Source organism: Dreissena polymorpha, chromosome 8 (genome assembly GCF_020536995.1).
Source record: "Dreissena polymorpha isolate Duluth1 chromosome 8, UMN_Dpol_1.0, whole genome shotgun sequence".
Lineage (NCBI taxonomy): Eukaryota > Metazoa > Mollusca > Bivalvia > Myida > Dreissenidae > Dreissena > Dreissena polymorpha.
In genome coordinates this window covers 69,209,726-69,231,200 of record NC_068362.1, presented here as the reverse complement: position 1 = coordinate 69,231,200, position 21,475 = coordinate 69,209,726, and the positions used below count along the sequence as shown (strand labels likewise).

General features: G+C 35.5%; 1 protein-coding gene across 3 annotated transcripts in view; it reads right to left on the bottom strand.

Annotated features, from left to right (window-relative positions):
- LOC127841023 (uncharacterized) overlaps positions 1–20,969 on the bottom strand; it is an 89,864-nt gene extending 68,895 nt beyond the window's left edge. The window contains exon 1 of one of the 3 annotated variants that reach the window (XM_052369527.1): positions 20,830–20,969. The gene's annotated coding sequence lies outside the window, so the exon portion shown is untranslated. Of the gene's footprint in view, positions 1–3,543; positions 3,697–20,829 lie in introns of those variants that run through there. The other 2 variants (XM_052369526.1, XM_052369528.1) reach the window with 2 other exon arrangements.
- Between the last annotated feature and the right edge of the window lie 506 nt (positions 20,970–21,475).

The following is a 21,475-nucleotide window of genomic DNA, read 5'->3' as shown; positions in this document are numbered from 1 at the left end:
TATCTAACTTTGCCTGCCCAGTCCCCTCATGATAGTAAGTAAGTGTACCAAGTTTGAATGCAATAGCATTGATACTTTCTGAAAAAAGTGGACCTAAACGCAAAACTTAACCAAAATTGTCAATTTTCTAAGTATAAAAAGGGCACATAATTCAGTCAAAATGCACGCCAGAGTTATCTAACTTTGCCTGTCCAGTCCCCTCATGATAGTAAGTAAGTGTACCAAGTTTGAATGCAATAGCATTGATACTTTCTGAGAAAAGTGGACCTAAACGCAAAACTTAACCGGACGCCGACGCCGACGCAGACGCCGACGCCGACGCAGACGCCGACGCCGACGCCAAGGTGATGACAATAGCTCATAATTTTTTTTCAAAAAATAGATGAGCTAAAAAAGGCTCATAACTACTGTGTCCCTTCAGATATTGCTTTCATATTTGGTATGCATGTGTATCTGGACAACACCTTTCCATGCACATACATTTTTTTCCCCCTGTGACCTTGACCTTGAACTTGAGGTCAGCATTCAGGTTTCGAAATCTGCAACAGCAATTCTGGACAACACCTTTCCATGGGCATGAAATTTTTCAACTTGTGGTCCGTGTTCAGGTTTCGAAATATGCGACCCCGATTCAAAAAAAGCTCATAACGTCTGTGTCCCTTCAGATATTGCTTTCATATTTGGTACGCATGTGTATCTGGACAAGACCTTATCATACGCATACAATTTTTGACCCCTGTGAACTTGACCTTGAACTTAGGGTCCGCGCCTAGATTTTGAAACTATGATGTGGTTATCTCCGCCGTCTGTCGGTCCATCCGTCCTGGCAACTATCTCCTCCTCCACTATTAGCACTAGAACCTTAAAACTAATACACACATGGTAGCTATGAGCATGTGTGTGACAATGCACTATTTGGAATTTTGATCTGACTCCTGGGTCAAAAGTTATGGGGGTTTGGGTGGGGCCGGGTCAGAGATTTTCACTCATTTTTTAGGTTATTTCACATTAACTTCTTCATTTCTACACCGATTTACTTCTAATTGAAGATCTCTTAATATGACATACGGTCAATCTCCACTATGCATGGCTCCATTACCAACCCTGGAGCGCCCCTGGGTCAAATATGCTGCATGGGGATACCCGTCGGCCTCTGCTGCACCGTTTCTAGTTTATTTTAAAATAGTTGCTTTTTATTAAACAAAATAAATAAAAATTTCATGAACATTAGACTATAAATGTGACTTCTAGAGTACTAAAACAAGGTCTTACTATAGCCATATAAGCTAAACTGCCCCGCCCCCTGTCAGCCATGTTTTTCAACAAAACAGAACCATTATATAATTCAGCCGAGATATCATTAGAACAAATGCTCTGACCAAGTTTTAAAAAGATTGGACTAAAAATAAGACTTCTAGAGTGCTAACAAGGTTTTACTTGCCATATAAGGAAAACTGCCTTGCCCTTTGGCAGCCATGTTTTTTTAACTGACCCAAACCAGAAAGACTTCTAGAGTGTTAACAAGCTTTTTCTTTAATTTGACCTAATGACCTAGTGTTTGAACTCACATGACACAGTTTCGTACTCAACCAAAATATCATTGGGACAAATCTTCTAACCAAGTTTCATAAAGATCCGACAATAAATGTGGCCAATAGAGTGTTAACAAGGTAAAATGTTGACAACAGACAAGGGACAACGCACAACGGACAAAAGGTGATCCCAAAAGCTCACCATGAGCATGTTGTGCTCAGGTGAGCTAAAAACATACTGTTGTCATGTTATTGTATTCAAATGAATTTAATTAACATTATCGGTAAATTTCTGGCTCAATTTAAATCTGAAAAGGAGAAGACGACAATTTTCCTTCATGTTATAGTCTTTTTAGGCATAAATTATTTTCAGAAAAAATAACTTACATTGTATATACCCATGGCCATTCACCATCAACTAGGATTAAAATGATTGTTGGTGTAGTGTAATCTTGCTTCTTGTTGTGTTTTCACAACAAACCTATTTCTGCATCAACAAACAAAGTACGCTAAATAGATGCATGTGAGCCCTTTTTTTTAAAGAGAGAAAGTGTTTTTTAATAAAAATCTTTTCTCGGATATGGATTTCATTGTTATGTGAATCCAATAAAGGGTGGGTTTAATGTAATACTTGGGAAATTATGGCATTTGTTGTTTCTATATTGTAGAACTGCTGGTTGCATTTCTGAATATTTTAACATTGAAGGTAAAGAATTTGAGTTATTTAGTGCAGACATAAAGGTCTGGATGGTGTGTGGAAAACTGAATTCCAGATGCATGCATTTCCTGCTGCTCTGTCAAACAAGAGCATGAGATCCTGCATCATTAATGCAGTCTGGACCAATGCACACTACATTATATATGTTCTATTGGGTCTATTTTAATTAATCCACCTCAGGAAAATAAGACAAACACACAATTTCACTTTTAACCGTATTATACTTTTATTACACTGTAGTTATTTAAATATTTCACAATATACTTTACTTTTCATATAGAGCATTAAACACCTTTTTTCTATTGTTTCTATAAAATATTCCCATGCATGTGCTTTCTCAATAAAACCAAAACTCAACTAACACTGCTAATCTATCAAAGCTATTCTAACAGCTTATTAAATGTCAAACATCTATTCAGGATATTAATTTGCTGCAATATAAACATTAAAGAGCATGGTGAAATTAATTCTCTTTCAACAGAGTTATATTAAAATTAATGTAAACAACAGGCATCACAATGTTGTTATTAATTTCATGGTTAAATGCTATCCATTAATTTCCATGTAGAACAATATAGAACTGATAATTGGGCTCAGCCAGATACACAAACAAAATGAAATATTTTAGAAGTCCCTTTTTGAGGAAACGTATAACATTTCATTGAGGCAGGTCTGCATTACAATAACATGACTTCAGTTGTTAAGCAAAAAGGAAGCTGGAACACCATGGTCAAGCTACTATCTATGTAAGACAGATCATTGTTATATTCATGCAAGGGTCTGGTTATAGTGTCCTTGGCAGTTGAGACTAAAATAACAATGAATAAGTAATGAAAAGGTACATTATATTATCAAACATGTCCCATAAGAATTTTGTAAGTTAGATTTATTTTTGCCCAAACATTATTGTTTGCAATTTTAAAGATAAAGCAATCCATAGATAATCGAATGATACATAATTTATCAACATGTAATTGTTATTTTATAACTACTGATTACTAGTGGCCAAACTGTATAACCTGTTTTCGTATTTGCTTAAACTTTGCCTTGAAGATGAACTTAACAATGATCTTTTAACCAAACTAAGGTTTGAACACTATACAGTTAAACAGCAACTATTTGTATGCAAAAACATGACTGCTTTAAGTATATTTATGTCTTGGTCCAGATAAGTAAATGGTTTTATCCTTGGCACAAACTGCCAGATAAGCATATTGCTCTTGTTTTTACTGCTCTGTGTATTATAAGCATGCACAGAATCGATAGAGCAAATCTATTAAGCACAAGATTTACCTGGGAGCAAATTTGTTCACATCCATGCACATTCAATTCTTACCGAATGCATGAACTGTTAACACTGAATCAAGAAATTTATGACAAAACAGACACTTGTTCATGAAAAAATACTATCCAGTCAGCAAGATGGTTTTCACTTTTCACACATCACTTGGCACATTTGTACTGAATCTAGGACCTTGAACTTCACTGTATTCGGTCATGCATGAAATAAGCAGGATGAATTTTATGTAAACTATGTGGGCTCATAAATCTGGTTGGTATTTGGATAAGAAATATTCATGCATTATGTCTTGCTGGCAGCTTGAGATGGTATAAAATAGAATGTGACATAGTAATAAAACAGCAATATTAGCATTTCAGTGAGTTTATATGCAGAGAGAACTGATAAAGGCACATACAAGTACCGTATATGTACAGCAAACTAAACTGATTCTGATTCATTCCTACATTAATCTAAATGCAAATGCAAGAAGACTTTTATGATTTGCAAACATGGTTTTTGAGGCCTTTTGCTTCTAGAGAGCAAATATTATGGTATTAATTTATAAGTAGCTGGAATAGATATCCCAATTAGTTTAAACCTTATTTTTTTAAGCTCAATTGCATTAAAAGCCTCAGGCTTATAGAAACGTCTGGATTCCATATCCTCGGCCTATATAACCAGTACTAGGTGTCTTTGGGGAAGATCTAGAGAACGCTACCTGAGTGGGGATCAAACCCTTGACCTCCCGATCCCTAGGGGGACACCATAATTATCCAATATGCTGCAGCGAACTTTTCAGTATTGATATAATTTTTCTCGAAACATCCTATTATAACAGTGCGCACCATACAATGATGTCATTCCCTTTATAGAAGTGTTATATATTATTAAAAGTGTTGCTGTTTTTTTTATAATGAAGAAATTAGTCGAGGGTTTTCTTGCTATTTAAAAAAAAAGGCTCTGATCCCAAAGAAAACAGACCTGATCCACCAAAACCGAAATTGTGAAAAAAATCTCCAATTTTCTATAAACAAGGGCTGTTTGTAAAACATGCATGACCCCCATATGGGCTCTCAGTTGTAGTGACAGCCATTGTGTGAATATGTTTTTTGTCACTGTGACCCTGACCATTGACCTAGTGACCTGAAAGTCAATAGGGGTCATCTGCGAGTCATGATCAATGTACCTATGAAGTTTCATGATCCTAGCCATAAGCTTTCTTGAGTAATCATCCGGAAACCATTTTACTATTTCAGAACACTGTGACCTTGACCTTTGACCTAGTGACCTGAAAATCAATAGGGGTCATCTGCCAGTCACCAGTCATGATCATTGTACCTATCAAGTTTCATGATCCTAGGCATAAGCGTTCTTAAGTTATCATCCGGAAACCATTTTACTATTTCGGGTCACCGTGACCATGACCTTTGACCTAGTGACCTCAAAATCAATAGGGGTCATCTGCGAGTCATGATCAATCTACCTATCAAGTTTCATGATCCTAGGCATAAGCATTCTTGAGTTATTTTCCAGAAACTATTTTACTATTTCGGCTCACCGTGACCTTGACCTTTGACCTAGTGACCTGAAAATCAATAGTGGTCATCTGCCAGTCATGATAATGTACCTATGAAGTTTCATGATCCTAGGCATAAGCCTTCTTGAGTTATCATCCGGACACCATTTTACTATTTCCGGTCACCATGACCTTGACCTTTGACCTAGTGACCTGAAAATCAATAGGGGTCATCTGCGAGTTATGATCAATGTACCTATGAAGTTTCATGATCCTAGGCATAAGCGTTCTTGAGTTATAATCCGGAAACTATTTTACTATTTCGGGTCACCGTGACCTTGACATTTGACCTAGTGACCTCAAAATCAATAGGGGTCATCTGCGAGTCATGATCAATCTATCTATCAAGCTTCATGATCCTAGGCATAAGCGTTCTTGAGTTATCATCCGGAAACCATTTTACTATTTCGGGTCACGGTGACCTTGACCTTTGACCTAGTGACCTGAAAATCTATAGTGGTCATCTGCGAGTCATGGTTAATCTACCTATCAAGTTTCATGATCCTAGGCATAAGCGTTCTTGAGTTATCATCCGGAAACCATTTTACTATTTCGGGTCACGGTGACCTTGACCTTTGACCTAGTGACCTCAAAATCAATAGGGGTCATCTGCGAGTCATGATCAATGTACCTATGAAGTTTCATGATCCTAGGCCCAAGTGTTCTTGAGTTATCATCCGGAAACCACCTGGTGGACGGACCGACAGACCGACATGTGCAAAGCAATATACCCCCTCTTCTTCGAAGGGGAGCATAAAAAGAAAACAAATGTTCTTAATTGAAAATATTATCTTATTTTTATTTCATGATCATCTAACAAAATGTATAACTATAATTTATATGATTTTTTTCTCCTAATATGAATTATCATAAAGATTTATATTAAATTACTGGTAGTTTTTTATAAAAAAAATTTGGGGGGGGGAGGTTGGGGGGGGAAGGGATTCTGGGTAGGGGCGTGGGGTTTTGTTTGGGTGGAATCCATAGTGGTATTCAGGTAAGTGTTGTTTTGTCAAAGTAATAATAAAATGTGATCATAAATAATGAAGTTATGGCAATTTAAGCAAAATGTTTAATTATCTAAGTGTAAAAGGGGCCATAATTATGTCAAAATGCTTGATTCAGTGGTCTGCTCTTGATTATAGGTTGGGGTCATGATGGTTAACAAGTATGCAACATATAAAAGCAATATGTCAAAGGATATACAAAATATTTTGGGTAGTACGCATACTTTAACATAGATCAGTGCTCCAGATAACATGCGTACAGGCGTAAAAACGATTTAAATTTCTTAAATAATGATTTAGATTTAAAATCTTTGCGTTAAGTTACGCATTGAAAAAATAAAACACAAATTCAAAATTTTCGAACGTGCGTAAAACTTCCAGTAGCAAAATATATACGGTAAACATTATTTTCATCCCGGTTCTGACTCGTCTAGGCGCTCAATTAAAACTACAACTTTTAAGTCAACGTCACTCAAGCGTGTGCTGTGAGGAAGAGCCACACCTAAGAACAGTCGAAAGGCCAAACGGTCTCGATTCTGTTCTCCTAGTATTGCAGGCGAGTCATTACTGTTAATTGTACCTTTTTAATTACCCTCATCGTAATTTTTATACACAAGTAATATACTGTATACCTATTCAAAATGTCATTAAAATTAAATGTTAAATATAGTTTTTTATATGACTTAAACAGTGACCAAAAGGCCATTATGACCTAAGCAGAAGTGTCAGTGACCGTTTTAAAGAAAAAATCAAAATTGCCGACCGAAGCGTTGAAGGCAAAAAAGCCATTACAGTGTCAAAAGTCCACGATGCAAGCATTCTTTCAATAAGATTAAAAAAACCAAAGCATGGTTTCGTCAATAATTGATGAATTTATAAGCTCTTGCGTAAATGACTCAATTTGTTGATGTGTCAAACACAATGAATAAACAAATATTTTGTAATATATTGTTAAGAATTAATTTTATAAATAGGGGGTAAAATAAGAATTAAGTTTTAAAATAGGGAGTAAATAAGAATTTGACCAAAATTTTATCTGGAGCTCTGACATAGATTTATTAATAATATGCATATTCTAAGTATAAAAGGGGCAATAATTATGACAAATGCTTGATAAAGTTGTCTGTTCTTGTTTATAGGTTGGGTTGATGTTGGTAAACAAGTATGCGAAATATAAAAGCAATATGTCAAGGGACAATGAAAATAAATGGGTTAGTACGAAAACTTTAACATTTGCACGCTAACGGCATGGCACGGAACGGCATGGCACGGCATGGAACGGAACGCCGACGCCGGGGTGAGTAGGATAGCTCCACTATATATATTTCATATATAATAGTCGAGCTAAAAATGGCCACAAAATAACCTGATTTGTCAATATTTTTTGATAAAAAACCCCCAATTTGGTCCTTTGTCAATATCAATCCCCAAGTTTGCCATTTTAACAATTTAAAAAATCCCAATTTGATAAGACGCCTTTTCCAAAAATGGTCACGATTAAAACCCCTGTCAGTTAAGTGCTTCCTTAAACAAGAAATATGCATTTCATTGCTGCTTGATATGCTTTAAGTTTGCTTTGTGTATAATTATAATTTATAGAAGCACATTTTTTGACAGCTAAGATTTTATTTGACATACACATTTGGGTAGGAAGACAAACATTTAATTAACACATTTTATCATATCACAGCATATAAATGGTGAAAAATGAGCACTAAAGATTACTATCTCTAATAACATCACTTTGCAATTTAAAACAGCGAATACTGCCATTATAAACAGTGAACAGCGGGGGGTAATCATGTGAAAGTCAGGATGGCAATGTCCATGCCCAGACAGGTATATTTTGCGGTTGTATACCCATTATTACTATTGTTTCATTTTTAAATGATGCTCACTTTCCAGCCATATTGATCAGTAAGAAAGTGATAAGCATTTATTTGGTATTAAAATTCGCCTTATATCTGGACTTCACTCACTGCACATTTTCTAAGTGAACCTGTAATTAGGTCATCCCTGCTAAGAAATTTGGTGGCAAGTAAAGCCGAAATATAGATTGAATATTAATACGAAATAGACGCTAGTAACTTCCTTACTGATAGGGCTGGAAAGTGAGGGGCATTCACAAAATTAATAACGGCACTAGTAATAAATGGTATGAAACGGCTGAATATACTGGTCTCGAAATGGACATTGTCATCTTGACTATCAAGTGATTACCCCCTCTGGTGAATACTGCTGCTGCTTTTCATTAATAGTTTTTACAAAAATATTTAATAGCTTCCAATAAAGGTCCTAGCTAGGAAAATAGAAAGGGGACGTTATATTAAATTTTAAGCACTGAATGCATGTATTGTATTGTATTGTCAAACAATTGTCATCACACAATAGTGCACATAAATCAAGGCTTAAATGTAGTATTTAAAGTGCATATCAATGGTAACTTCTAGGCACAATAACCAGCGGTTAAAGATACCAAAATCAAGGCTTTATTCGATCCTTAAAGGGAATTGTTCACAATTTTACATCATGACAATTTTCATTTTCATAGATTACAAAAAGTGTGCATAATATTTTAACTTGTGAGCAAACAACCCCACCTGGCTGTATCAAAGCTTTGTAGCAGGTAGTGATGTTTGATGAAACATGATGTTTTGGGTTGACCAAACTTCTGGGCCTGCTGAATTGATCTAAGACTTTATAAAGTAGGGTAAATGTCAAGGTCACAATCAGGTCAGGTAATTTAGTGTAATAAAAGTCAAATGACAGCATCCATTCAAGTATCAACGCTTTGTAACAAATGGCATTGATGTTAAATGAAACATGTGATTTTGGGTGGACCAAGAGTTAACCCTTACTTAGTCAAAAAGACAGTCAATAGCAAAAAACTTGAATTCATGGTTTTATGGCATTATTTGATATATAATTTCATAGAGAGAGAAAAACTGTATTTTTTCAGTTATCAATATTGTAGAGTTTATATGCTTGTTTAGCAAATGATATGATGTCAACTAGGGCTGCAACGGGTACCCGAAATATCCGCGGGTACGGATCCACCCCTGAAAATTTTGGTTCCGAATATTTATTTTTATAGTTGTATGTAACCTAGCGCTGTTTTCACCAGTATTGTTTTTTATATAGACTGATTCCATTTAAAAGATAAAAGAAACGTATAATAGTCGATATTTATTGATGTGTGTCAGTCAAAAAGCAGATCATTCGAGATCCTTCGGCTTTTATTGTATAAGAGTGTCATTTGCGACAAAGCAAAACTAATTCGAAATCATGGAGGATTTACACATTACAAATGCAATTCATAACGGCAATCAGTAAGTTTTTAATACTTATTGTCTTTCTGAGTTGTATTAAAAACAACGGTAGTGGATCCAGTGTGTCTGGAATGTTATTCAGGTAAAATTTTGCATAATTTCGCGACCTGTCCAATTGAGTTCCTGCATCATGTAAATTGTAATGTCTTGAAAGCATCATCTACTAAGTTTAAATGCTATCTTGTGATGCAAGGAACCTCAGTGCCCAGTGAGAGAATCTTCTGCACAGCAGGAGATCTCGCCAGTGCTCATAGGGCTTGCCTGGACCCTAGTCCATATAAATGGACTCCCAGAACCTTTGATAATTTTTGCTCTGGTGGCTCTGGGAGTCCATATGCACTCCTTCATACACATGGGTGCAGTTCAGCGCTCAGAATCAGTGTTTTCACCAAACAGAGTTACAGACATCGTTCGAGACAAATTGAGGAAAATAATGAATAAACTTCATAACCATGTTAAATTTACCTGAATGGAAACCTACGGATGTTATCCTTTGCATGCATCCGATAAAAACACAACGATGTTTCAACACACTTTTCTCGCTGACATTGTTATGTTTAAATTTGAAACAGTGTATTTTGTATTGAATACCACATCGTTATAGACTTTTTGGCTCCAACACATAACGCGACGTACAAAATATTGGTGTAATGCGACCTGACCTATATTGGGTCAATTTTCCAAAATGGCGTATACAGCGTACAAAACAAAACCTTAGTCAATAAAAATCAATTATTTCTTGCTTTAATGGTACCATTCGGATGAATTTGTGGTTTAGATAGGTAAATTTTAATAAGCTCTTGCAGTTTCAGTGTTCATTAACCTTTGAATTGTTGATAACAATTTGCACCCATGGACAAGAGAGAGTGCATTGCAACTCTCAGCGTAAGTTGAATTATTGCAACTAGCCTGGACCCGGACAATGTTGAAATGCTAATTTTTGTGAAAACAAACATCATGATCAAACTGTATGAACAGTGAAAGGCATAATATGTTAACAAACAAACTATTAAGTGAATAATTGTTAAGGTTTCGTTTTATTTTGACATTGCTACAAAGTAACAATGTTAAACGAGAACTTTGTTATGTTTTTTTTGTCAATAAATGTTTTTTTTTAAGTCAAATTATACTGCTTAAACCATTCGTTTCGTAAATTTCGACAGAAACTTCTAATTTTCTCTTATATGAGGGATCCGGATCCGAAAAACTGTAAGAAAACATATTTGGATTCAGATTTGGATCCGAACAAATTTTTTGGATTTGTTGCAGCCCTAATGACAACACAACATGACAATATATTAGCATTGAAACTATATATGACATGGCTTGTCCATGCGGGCTTGGACCCTGTCATCTACATTTACAGTGTATATTTGTTGTATCATGACCACAGGTTTAAACTTAACATTCAAGTAAGTCCAAGTGCAATATGGATATTCAATAATTGAACAAAGAATACTATTACGTATATTCACTCTTTATTTAATACATGGATGTTTTGCTTCAAATTTGAAAACACAAGCAATATTTAAATGGACTGCTTTTGGGACTTCTATTTTATCCTTTGGGACTCCTACTTTTCCCTTGGGACTCCTGCTTTTCCCTTGGGACTCCAGCTTTTCCCTTGGAACTCCAGCTTTTCCCTTGGGACTCCTACTTTTCTCTTGGGACTCCTACTTTTCTCTTGGGACTCCTGCTTTTCCCTTGGGACTCCAGCTTTTCCCTTGGAACTCCTGCTTTTCTCTTGGGACTCCTACTTTTCTCTTGGGACTCCTACTTTTCTCTTGGGACTCCTACTTTTCCCTTGGGACTCCTACTTTTCCCTTGGGACTCCTACTTTTCCCTTGGAACTCCTACTTTTCCCTTGGAACTCCTACTTTTCCCTTGGAACTCCTACTTTTCCCTTGGGACTCCTACTTTTCCCTTGGGACTCCTACTTTTCCCTTGGAACTCCTACTTTTCCCTTGGGACTCCTACTTTTCTCTTGGGACTCCTACTTTTCCCTTGGGACTCCTACTTTTCCCTTGGAACTCCTACTTTTCCCTTGGGACTCCTACTTTTCTCTTGGGACTCCTACTTTTCCCTTGGAACTCCTACTTTTCCCTTGGAACTCCTACTTTTCCCTTGGAACTCCTACTTTTCCTTTGGGACTCCTACTTTTCCCTTGGAACTCCAGCTTTTCCCTTGGGACTCCTACTTTTCCCTTGGGACTCCTGCTTTTCCCTTGGAACTCCTACTTTTCCCTTGGGACTCCTACTTTTCCCTTGGAACTCCTGCTTTTCCCTTGGAACTCCTGCTTTTCCCTTGGGACTCCTGCTTTTCCCTTGGAACTCCTGCTTTTCCCTTGGGACTCCTATTTTTCCCTTGGAACTCCAGCTTTTCCCTTGGGACTCCTACTTTTCCCTTGGGACTCCTATTTTTCCCTTGGAACTCCTACGTTTCCCTTGGGACTCCTATTTTTCCCTTGGAACTCCAGCTTTTCCCTTGGAACTCCTGCTTTTCCCTTGGGACTCCTACTTTTCCCTTGGGACTCCTACTTTTCCCTTGGGACTCCTATTTTTCCCTTGGAACTCCTACTTTTCCCTTGGAACTCCTACTTTTCCCTTGGAACTCCTACTTTTCCCTTGGAACTCCTACTTTTCCCTTGGGACTCCTACTTTTCCCTTGGGACTCCAGCTTTTCTCTTGGGACTCCTACTTTTCCCTTGGGACTCCTACTTTTCCCTTGGGACTCCTACTTTTCCCTTGGGACTCATACTTTTCCCTTGGGACTCCTACTTTTCCCTTGGAACTCCTACTTTTCCCTTGGGACTCCTACTTTTCTCTTGGGACTCCTACTTTTCTCTTGGGACTCCTGCTTTTCCCTTGGGACTCCTGCTTTTCCCTTGGGACTCCTACTTTTCCCTTGGGACTCCTACTTTTCCCTTGGGACTCCTACTTTTCCCTTGGGACTCATACTTATCCATGGTAAGGAGTCTGAGAAGTCCAGTTCTACAATTGTAGTCAGACCTTCTCATAATCCAAAGGCAACACATTGAAATGTAATACATAACGACCACACAACATTCCTACAGCTCAAAAAGATTATGGGCAAGTACAAACCGGTACTTAAGAACAAAAATGGTTGCATCATAATAATAACCACACTTAGTGTTAACCGGAAAAAACCCTTAGGCAGTTATGCAGTACCACAAGAACCACAATCCCATAAAAGGATAATAATGCAAATTTGTCACTTGTATTTTGATTAAGACAGTTTTGACCTCACAAAAGAGATTGCGCAACTGCTTTAAAGGGGCCTTTTCACAGATTTTGGCATTTTTTAACTTATTCATTAAATGCTTTATATCGATAAATGTAAACATTGGATCGTAAAAGCTCCAGTAAAAAATCAAGAATAAAATTAAAAAAAGGAAAAGAACATTGCCCGGACCAGGTTTCGAACCAGTGACCCCTGGAGTCCTGCCAGAGTCCTGAAGTAAAAACGCTTTAGCCTACTGAGCTATTCCGCCGAGTACACATACGTTAAGTATTTTATACCTTATATAAGCAATCTTCGTAGTTTCACAAAATTTAACGACAAAAACAGAACTCTCCAAATTATTCAATCGTTTCGCGTTGCAACGCTTTATAATTTTTAGGTTTTAAAATCGTCAAAAGATGCATAAAATGGCTATATTAGACCATGGTAAATGTTCAGTATTACTGTTTCCTCACAAATATCATAACTAAAACGAAAATTTGCGAATCTGAAACAAATTTTTTCAATTTTGTCAATTTACCAAAGCGTGAAAAGATCCCTTTAAGAAATACATTTTACCAAGCACAAACGGAAATGTATACATATCATGCATTTTTGCAACATAACATGTTTTGAATTATATTTTTGTATTAAACTGAACTAACATCCTTCATGGGATAAAGGAACATAATATTCGCACTTAAGTCAATTTTGATAAAAAATTCTTATCAAACAAAATTTCCTGCAAAGGGATAATCCTCTAGTTAAACAAAATAACCCATTTATTTAATAAATGTCAACTCCCACACATTTTGTACTCTTCAACATGTGATAATGATTGTGTCTGTTAACAGTATTAAACATGTCTGTACAGAAGTCAAGATAGCCAAAGGAGCATGTATAATGTCTGCTTAACAATCACAGCCAGTCAATTCAATCTCCCATAAATCAGAAAATCTTCAGAATTGTATCATGTAATCTATGGCAAGTTTCCACTCTTTGGGATGCACAGAATTGTAAGTTTCTGGAGAATTTCCTTTATACAACTTTGATAGAGTGATGGTTTTCACAACTTGCATTCTTCAGGAATGACTCATTGAATGATGTATTTGCTTACTGTGCAGCTATTTACAGTGGCAAGGTCAATAGAAGTGTAGGAGGGGGCATAAGAAGGTTAATTTCAACTAGAGAGAAAAACTCATCAAGCAATAAATTGTAGTTGAAAATGTATGATGGAATAACACAGGTGAAGTCTTATTCAATAAAGGTAAACAAATTGATGAATGGGGAATTAAGCAAAGCATGGGAAGTTTGTATAGATTACTTTTTTTAAAGTTGTAGCGTAATTACACATTGTTCGTGGAAAACACACAGTAACAAACAAAGTTCATTTCCGTTTTCATCGTGATTTATTTCTGTTGAATATATTTTAACACAACGCTTACTATTGTTCATGAAATACGATTTTACAGCGCGGCGGCCAACATGGCCACCACGTCAAGAAGACGTGACAACTCTCAAAGTTCTTTTCCAAATCTAACAGCAGAATCCCCTTACAACAACCTCACAGCATTTTATTCTCAGGAAAAATAAACATAAAGTTTAGATATGTCTTATCCCATTCTTGATTGGTTGACTGTTACTCTATCCCCGATTTACTAAACCCACCCCTTCGAATAACTCTTCTTGATTGGATGGATTGCTCATGCATCTACCATATGTCAAAGTTTGTGATGACCATGTGCAGATAATTTCATTAAGCATACTCGATCATATAACCAGATGATCTCTATGGACAAACCACATTGGTAATATCAAACCTAACACTTCTATAATAGATTATGCAAACCCTGATACACATTCGATACACATTCAATCCGAACTTGTATCCGTATGTACCTTGGGAAATTGGAATTACCCTTATATAATTATCATATCTGATTGAATTATGTATTGGTTTGAAGTAATGTTGACCTACGAGCCAAATTGTTTATCAAGAACTAAGACCATGTCAACAGATGTTCCCGATAATTGAACTACATTGGAGAAATGAAACCATACTTCCATAATCAATTTTTCAAACTTCATAACATGTCCCATCCGAAATTGACATCTGTTATGTTAATTCCTAAATACCCGCAACATACAGCAACGTTACATACTCAAACATATTATTAAAATATTTCCCTTTTATTAAATCTATCTGTACTTAAAGTTTTATCATAAGAATAAACAATATGCATATACCGTTATGTCACAAAGTGTTGTTCTTGTTCCCAACTGTTTACGATAATTACATTTATAATGAAAACCAATATGAATTAGTGGTTCTCAATGAACAAAACTTTGCAGGAACCAACCAACTAGACTTTTTAAATAAAACTGATAATCTGGTTTTAATAACTTTATGTCAGCCTCTTATACAAGTTTATAATATATAAGTACTTCATCAATTTTTGCTAAAATAGTTCAATTTCAAATATTAAATTGTATTTAAAGCCATTTACTTACTGCAGAACCAGTACTTGGCGTTTTTGAAACTATTCTGAGATTGCTTCCTGATTGGGAATCAAACCTAGGACCTCGGAGTACCAAGAGAGACACCGTATCCATTTTACCACTACAACTTTTTAAATAAGTTGTTACTAATGTACATGTAAGGAAGCATGCATGGGTTTCCTTAAAACCCAGGGGGAGGTTTAATCACTTTGCTATTTTACACAAAATATTAAGCAATAGTTATTTTAAGAAGCCAAGGTTCAGTAAAAATAAACTTTTTTCCATTACAGTTACTGAAATTTTCCACCTTATCTAAATTATGAAACGCTGGATTATACGTGAATTGTATTCTGTTATATGATGTTTATCTACCGATGCAGGATTGATGAATTGTTTTTATGCACACTTCTTGAAAATACTAAAAATATTTTTTTTACAATTGAGTAACACTATGTGACTGTAAAGTTTATTTATGCTTCATATATTCAAGACAGGGTTATGTTTTCAAACTAAATAATCAATAGACATAAACACAGCAACAAATTTGTAGACAAGCTGTCAGCAGTGAGGTAATGGATTAATTATTAATGAACTAATAAAAAGCAGACATCAGCATGTGTGAAGAAATAGCTACCAGGCTGCTTTATTTTACAATTAGCAAGCGCATGATATTTTATGAAACAGAAAGGTACCTGCTATCCTGATGCACACAGTGTAAAATTATATATAAGATTTCCATTCAGTGCCATTTAAAAAAGTTATTTTATTTAGAAACATATGATTGTAATTAAAACTAATGCATCACATATAGTACCCTGTATTGAATGTTTATATTAAGCTAGAAATAACTAAACAAATATGCTCCATCAGTCTATCAAAGTTGAAACACATACGTCTTAAAATATAGCGCAAAGTATGATGTGCAATGCACTGTATTTTTTTTGTATTTGTGATCGCTAATATAAAACCACTTTATATTGCTTAACACAATCTTTGTACAATATGTGCCATACTAAAATACATTGAACTTAATGTTGAGTTGTTAATATATTGATAACAACTTCAGGTACTATGAGGTTTGAACCAGTGTTTTTGCAATAAAAGACAACTATGTACCCACTCTGCCATTTGAATTATCGAAAGTGCCAAGTTTAAATATGTTAAAAGCAATGTGTTTTCATATTTTTTAAAAAACAGTTACTGATGCACCCCAAATAATTTAATTGTTTCAAATTCTAAGAGCTTCATACTCTTATCAACTTCAAGTGATAATTAATCATGAATAAAAATGTATTTTCAGTATGAGTTTACTTCTTTATTATTTGTTATTTATCCCTTTCCCACCTAGATACGTATTTGACGCATTTGTAGTCACTAACAAAGTTCCATTTAATTAAAGACCTTTCTTACTTAATTCAAATTGTAAAGGTTTCAGTTCCAACCATTAGATACTCATGAGCAGCAAACAGCATAAAACCTGAACAGACAGCGAGTTACTTGCAGGTTGTTCTGGTTTTATACTGTTTGCACATAGCCATTTTCACTAAGCATCTAAGTGATAAGGGTTAAAACCTTGAGAAAACAAGGATATCAGTAAAACTGCAGAATGCGCCCCAATAATGCTTTGTCGATATATGGTTTATTTGTGTTGGAAAAAGTGTGACCTTGAGAAAATCTATTGTTAGCCTCAGTGACCTTGACATTGACCCCTGTGACCTCAAACCTCATCAAAAAGGTAGAAGTTCATGCAAGGTACCTACATCCCAAATATATAAGAGATTGATCAAATATTAAAGCGCTATGAGAAACTGTAACCAAAGTGTGACCTTGAGAAAATCTATTATGAGCCTTGGTGACCTTGACCCCCGTGACCTCAAACCTCATCAAAAGGTAGAGGTCCATGAAAGGTACCTACATGCCAAATATGTAAGAGATCTGAAAAATATTGAAGGTGCTATGAGAAACTGTAACAAAACTGTGACGAAAAAACCTATTATTAATCTCAGTGACCTTGACCCCAGTGACCCCAAACATCATCAAAAGTTAGAGGTCCATGCAAGGTACCTACATGCCAAATATGTAAGAGATCGGTTAAATGTTGAAGGCTCTATGAAAAACAGTATAAACAAAAGTGTGACGATAGTAAGTAAGGAACCCCAAACTGGCAACTATATCTATCTAACTATACTGTCTAACTCCCCTTGCGGGTATTATTGACAGGTGATTATATGCTCCCCATAGTATATACATATATATATAGGCCAGTTCATTGTTATTGTTTTGATTCCCGATTTTCGCGCATGCGCAATGCACTGGTAGTCAAAAGCATTGCTTGCAGCTAACGCAAAGCATATGGATAACGAGACTTGTTTAGTCAATAAATCGAAAAGAAACTAAAAAAACAACACCTAAATAATATTTTAAAAATATCATGTTTAGTGCCAAAAGAATGCATTAACACATTTATTTGCATTTTAAAAGAACGCGTCATTAGCATAAAAGTAATTAAGATTGTCTGAAGACTGAACGACAGAAAATTCGACGCAACAAAGAGCTCTATGCATTAGCCGTATAATTATTTGCAGAAAAGCTTCAATAAAAATAATGATACATCTTATTATAAAATTATAATTATCAATTGCATGCGTAAACTAGAATAATAAAAAAATAGTGATAGCTAGAATGTGTCAGTGTTTCATTGAAAATAAACGTACTACAAAGCCCTATTAAAAGCGAAGTTCATGACGGTATTTACATGTAATTTGGATGGGTGTTGTTCAGAGAATGACTTGAGGAATATTAACATTCAACTGAAAAACACAACCTCACATGATGTAAATTGAACTGTGTATTCATGTATTTTGTAAACTCGTTACTAGTGATCGAGTATGAGTGACAACTATCTAACATTTAACACACACGCACAAACACACACACACACACACAACATAATATATATACATATATAATATAATATATACACATTGTTTCATTATTATTTACCCCCATTGATGTCAAACGTAATTTCTTGTTTTTATGATGTATTTCGTGCATTGCCGTAACATTACATCTTCATACGGAATGACGTATTTATAATTAACCGATGCCCGCTAAATACGTTAAATATTTTTTATTTACATTTTATAATTCATAAAAACTTTATTTTTTTATAAATAAAACGGGCTTGTATCTTTACCGTGTTCAATTTCCGATTATCTATAGACTTCAAATGTGTACAATAATTATGTAACATATCTAATTCAAGCAACTGTTAAGTATGTCGGTGGTAAATTTATTCAACCAAATGCCTAGTTACTTAATACTACCAGAATGAAGACATGGTGGCATCATCAATTGCGTTTAATGACCAGACTGTCATCTGCCACCTAGTGTGATTTATGACACCATGTTGTTAGTTAGGTCTGGGCAATATCTGATCAAAACGAGATAATCGGATTAGGCAGAACAAAGGGGCAATTAAACACCGGAATACAAAGGCTTAAACGATTTTAAGATTGATGCAAACAATCAAATGAAAACTATTGCATTTAATTTAAATAAATGTTTATTTAATGTGTCAACATGTTAGTTTTCCCGGACCAGGGTAAAGGTCCCTGCCCAGACAAATACCATTATGGTTAATTTGTAAATGTTTTTTATTTGGATTTGATCTATTTATTCATTGTGTTCAATCTTAGTTGTTTCAGTAACGTAGAACAACTTGTTGGAATGTTGAAAAATAAAATCTAAATATAATCGTTTAAATTTAATCGATCACGCTCTATTTCTCCCCATTGATTGTATCTTTCTTTTGACTACCAATATAGCCCGGATGTAAACACGCAGGTGCGCGTGACGTCACGCGTGAACTGGTCTATATATGGGGAGCATAAAAAGTGTTTGTTTATTTTTTGCATCTGTGGCAAACATACATGCCATAATTTTTTAGGTCCAAAGCGGGACATTCCATAAAAAATCGTCGGGACATTTGACCAAAACGCAGGACACCTAAAACGATCTATCATTCCACCTTTACTATAGTCAGTATAGTACTAACAAAAACTCTTGATACTTTTATTCAAGACATAAAACATCTGATATGAAGCATGAAATCTAAAACATAACGATAACAGTTTTATTAAATAAGACAATAGCAAACAACGAAGATAATATTCATCTGTTTTAGAGTACAAAATCTAGAACATTACGACAACAATACTCATTATATTAATTTCAATGGCAAACATTAACGCAAGGGAGGCTATCCAATTGACTGAAAGTACGGGTTACAGTACACTATCTACCGAACAGTTACATCAGTTACACACGGAATGCGCGGCCGTACACATTTCCGTATTTTGTTTTCTTCCTATATACACAGATTAAACTGAATTGTGAATTGTCAGGCGCTGTATTGGGGTAGTGTCAAACTGTCATGAATAACAACACGTTGTTTTTATTACAATAACACAAGACAAGATGGGTAACTCTTTTACTGTTTGTTGCGATGTTTTTTTAAGCATGTGTCCATGCGCAGTTTGTTACTTGTCAATTGTCGCGGCTTAATTGGAGAAGGGTCAAACTGTCATGCATAGCACCTCGTTGTATTTAGCTTAATTGGAGTAGGGTCAAACTGTCATGCATAGCACCTCGTTGTTTTTATTACTATTACACTAGACAGGATGGGTATCACTTATTGGACTGTTTGTTGCGATTTTGGTATATTGCACATTCGGAATATCCAGCTATATTGGAACTAAACATTTAATGTAAAAGACTCATTTATGACGTAGCGTTAATTTTACAAAACAATTGTTTTGTAAACCGTTTCAAACAAATACAAAATAAACACATTTTCAACATTTATTTCAATATTATAAAACTATCGATAGCAATAAGCGACCACTATCTGGAAGACCACCATGGTGTGAATGCCTGATGAAATCAATAATTAGCCGATAAATCGCTGATAAGGTGTCATAAACAACACTGGTACACACGATAAGTAGAATCGGATTGTTAATTGGGGGGCAATTAAGGGATTAGCGGTGTTAAGTGTTAGCGAAACAGAGCTTGAATAGCGAATTTTATTGGGAACCTATACACCTTACATCGTTTTTTACGAATGTCGGGACAAATTGTCTCATGGCGGGACGGCGGGACAACGGGCCCAAAAGCGGGACTGTCCCGCCGAGATCGGGACGTATGGCATGTATGGTGGCAAATGGTCGTAAATTTTTGATTCCGACAATCTATGAACAGCTCCCTTTAAGAAAAATTCTAAGTCGAGTTCTAACTAACCACAAGAAACGATTATCATATTTTTTTGATCGGGAATAAGAGTTGTAACAAAACATGTATGATATGCATTAATAAAAAAATGCATTATGTATCCCGATATTGTACAAGCAAGCAACAACATAGTTGCGAACCACATTAATTTGTATGCATCACGCCATCTGCAATGACTAATATCACATTAATTTATTAGCCCCACCCACCAATATTAATATGTCATTTCATACACTTCAGAACATGTCAACCGCAAATCACTTGTTTCGAACTAATTGAATACACTTTGATATTCCAACTAACAATGTCTCATGCGAAATTGTTTCCGAAGAAATGCTACACAAACAGTCTTACCTGACAAAGTGTACTTCCGAGTAAATGTGTATTCCAAAACAACACACTTCCAATAATGGACGATGATTTTAGCCGGTAGAATGAACGCTACCAATACCCGCCAGGCATGCGCATTGTGTAAAACAATGTTGCAATCAAAGCGACGCAACTCGTACAGACCAGTAACATTTCACGATGTGAGTTGTTTCACTTTGTGCTGAAACAAGCGCTACTACCATTATTATTTATCATGTTTGTAACGATATATACGACTATTTGTATAATGGGTTTACAGACTATGTAAATGTCCATAAACTTAAATTATTAACGTTGTGCACTATTTGCTGACGATGCAGCTTATTTCTATTGCTCAACGTTGGGACTCCAGCGTCTTTTCGATAGGTTGCAGATAGCCAATGGGGAATATCTATGCACTGTTGTCATGTTTTTTTTTATTAAACCATAAATATATGTAATAAAATGTAATGATATTAAGCTCGAGGTAATAGGCAAGTTAACTTATCTTGGTGTGACATTGTCTTCGGACGGCATTTTTCAGAGCGAAGGAATCTTTACCGAAACTAGCGTCTGTAGATTTGTTTTTTTTTCTCTAAATAAACTCTTTTTTCTAACATTTTATTCAGTAATGCTGATAAAACACGTCTTT